Here is a 3,761-nt window from a genome sequence, read left to right on the forward strand (position 1 = left end):
TGTAGGGAGAGACACCCGTTTCATGGACCTGACAGGGCCCACGTGAGGTGCACAATATTGGAAAGATGATGCTCAGCTCTGCTTGAAACAGAAAAATATTTATGGGAAAATGAAATTGGTTCTGCTGCTATAGATTGCTTACACATTTTATTGGCTCAGTTAAGTTTGTATAAATATTTGTGTGCAAACTTTATAATATTGTTGCTGTTGGTGCTGATGCTGCTTGTGTCCTGCTGTCACAGGATGATGTTAGAGATCATGATGTCACGCAGCAGTGAGATGGCACTATGTACAACGCTTGACAAGGTAAAGGAGCTACTTCATAAATGCATTCAGCAAGGCCTGCATAAAGCCTGTAACGTATAGGAGTCGTCACTGTACTCATCACAGGTGGATTTTTAAATATCAGTACCACCCCAAGACCTTTTCTTCCTACACAAGTTCCTAATTTGTGTTGCTTTTGCTTAATCCTGATGTTTTCCCATACACTTCTTCTCTAACTCATAATGAAGTGAGCTGACTTGCTAGCTTTTGTCAAGCATCTTCGGCCTCAGAATCCTAGACCGAGAGCCTGAACATGCTGTATTAGACATTTCATGGGTTTGTTAGCACTGCTCGCCCTCTTCTGCCCCTCCAGGGGCTTTATGACTTCCCCAGTGCCATTGCTAGTTGTGAGAATGACACTTGGGGTCTGCTAACAGTGCCGCCCTGCAGGGCCATGCGCTCCAGTGACCTGGTTGTGGCAGAGGCCAGCACCGACTGCTGCTGAAGGGAAGTGAGAAGGGGTAAGTGGTTGCGGCAAGATGCTTAACTCCTGATACAACCTTTTGTCACACAGATGTCCTAGAGCATTGGAAATGTGTAGGACATGCCAACCAACAGCCAGCTCAGACATTAAGTAATTCTGTTAAAATGCTAAGTGTAAATAGGAGCACAGGACTACACAGACATGTTCATGCATGAAGTGAAGCTAAACACTGAGTAAATGAAGTTTCACACTTCTTTCTAGAGCTCTGGAATGCTCTTAGAGGATGTTTGTAAGTACGGGCTCCAGCTGCGTAGCCTTTGAAAAGGAGATGTGGTTAAACAAGTTCATCGTACTTTTTCTTATCAGATTAATTTAAACCAATTGCAGAAACTTTTCAGTTACCACAGGTGCTTCAAAGCATTTCTGATATTAGCAGGTAAATACAAGAAAATAACTGAAATACTTGTGATACGTAAGTGGGAAAATACCAGGAAATAGTGACACTCGGCAATTAAAGCAAATGGATGCTATAAAGCCAGCTGGCTTCAGGAAGACTGTGTATGGTGCATGGCAGTAGAAGAGAAAATAACTGCTCGTCCAGTTTGCTGAGACACTCTGCTCTAGCTAGCCACCCTCAAAGATAACAGTTTCTGTATTAGCTTTCTTTATTAAATGGCTGTGCCAGTTGGTTTTTCTGACTACACTAAGAAGTGTGCTTCTAGCTAAGCTAAGTGAAGGTGGACTTTTCAAAAGCCCTCGCACTGATCACCTGAAAATTGGCACTATCACTCACACACAACACTGAGCTTGATCAGAGGCCACAGAAGCTTGGCAGCGCTGTCAGAGCCTCTCTGTTGTGCACAGGACACAAGGAAGGAGCTGCAGTGCTCATATGAGGAACGGCACTGGCCAGTGCAGAGCCTGCAGACTGACACTTGTTACAGATTGGCCTAACCTGGAATTGCAAATTAATCCCTGAAGGTGACTACAGTGCTGAGCAGATGCTTTGAATTTGGCCATATTGTTCAGTAGAGAAGGAAGCCATCAAAAACTCACAGTAAGGATTACAACAGCTGCAGTCTTGAATCCCAAGCCATGCCCCACATGCATCAGGTAGGCATGGGGTGTATTTTAATAAGGGCAAATGATAATGTTCCATTTCTAACTGAAAAACAGATATTTTTTTTTTTTTAATTTTTTTTTTGGAACCCAGATTGTCATCAGGAAACCACCAGGCTACCATCCCATGCTGATTTAGTCCCATTTCCCTTCTAGCAATAGTAGGTAAGCCATAAATAAGTGTCACCAACCATGGTGGAAAAATGGAGCCTCAAAAGCAGCTCTTTGCTGAAAATGTTCCAGAAATGGACCTGAAACAAAAGCCCCAGAGAAGCAGCTTCTCAGATGTGGGCAAATTCAGCTCTAGGTATATCTGCATTTGAGGACGTACTAGAGTTACCTATTTTCTTCTGAAGTCTCTGAGGATGGAGGGTTAAACTGAAGGCCATGACAGCAGCAAGCTGCCTCTGCAGTGGTAGGGATAAGGAAACGCTGAAGCTCCATGACCAGAAATTGTCCCTGAGGTGCATGGATGGAGGTAGCTGTGTCACCCAGTTTCCCTGTAGGGTAGTGTTTTGCTGTGCTGCAGCAGCTCTAATCTTTGACCACTTCTCTGTGGCTGCTGCAGGTCTGTGTTAGGGGCACTGCCACCGAGTGGGGCTGTGACAAAGCACATCACTGAGCGTGGGGCTGTTTATGAGTACCGGTAACCAAGCAGGAGTAGCATACAAAAACACATTCCTGTGGCCTGGCTTCTGTGTCCAGGTTATGCAATTGGAGAGCATAATTAACTCAATAGCAGCCAACCCAGGGACATGTCCCTCTTCTGTTCCCCCTGCATTTGGGAGCTCGTGTTTTCCTTTCAGCCACAAGATCGGTATTTGAAGCAGTACTGAACAGTTCTTGAATGTTACCTGTTTGGTGCTACTCCCTGTGGTCAGCATGGCTGCTCCGCTGGCAGCCCCAGCCTCCTCACAGGGACAGAGCCTGCTCACAGGGACAGTGCCCACAGGCAGTGCCACTGATGTGGGCACCAACAAAGCCACTCAGATGTGGGGAGGCTGGAGGTACATTTTCTGCAAAGCCTGCACAGAAGGGTCACTCTTTTCTCTGTTACTTTGGCAAGCAACTAGGAATCATCCCATTCTGTCAGCTAACAGGGTTGACACCAAGCCAAGTATTCGTCTGACCTCACTTCATAACACAGGCCTTGCAGGGCTGTCACCCTTTACCTCGCCACAAGGAGCGAAGTCCTATTCCAAAATGGCCAAGCAACAAGAAATGCCAGCCGCCTTTTGTGGGAGTGGACCCATCAAGCAGAATCCAAGCCTGCAGCACAGCCCTGGGCAAATCCCATCGATTCCTCCCTGCTGTGGCAGTGGGGAGGACATTGAAGCTCAGCGGGGTCTCTAGCAATTGAGAGCAGCTTGCACTTCAAAGATCCACTGCACCAATTACTTACCTTGCAAGCAACAGTTGTTACTTTTTCACTCAAGGCTCCTACCTTGGCAGGTTTTCTTGAGCGGTGCTGTTACTGTTTCAGCATTTTTGTCCAGCAGTTTTGGCTTTGAAGTTTCCCTGCTCACAAACGTCCTCACAGATGGGCATGAGGCAGCTGCTTTCAGCAGCCCCACAAGACAGAGCAGGACATACATCTGGAGACTTTTTGGTGCAAATAATATTCCATTTTTTGGCAACAAAGATGTACTACCCGGATTTTAGCTAAATGCAGTCTTCATCATCAGTAAAATAATACAATATGCAAATCCTGACAAGCATAAAGATAAATACAGGGCATGGTAAGGCAATACAAAAGGGTGCTCTGTCTCTTGCACAGTGAAGAGGAAGCGTTGGTGTGAGGTGAGGCTTCTGAGAGCTGCACAAAGTTCCAGCAAAATGTTTCCATCTGTGGCCTCTTTACCAGATGGATTTGCCTGAACCCCGTGTAAGTGTG

This window comes from Mesitornis unicolor, unplaced genomic scaffold (assembly GCF_000695765.1).
Source record: "Mesitornis unicolor isolate BGI_N332 unplaced genomic scaffold, ASM69576v1 scaffold5729, whole genome shotgun sequence".
Lineage (NCBI taxonomy): Eukaryota > Metazoa > Chordata > Aves > Mesitornithiformes > Mesitornithidae > Mesitornis > Mesitornis unicolor.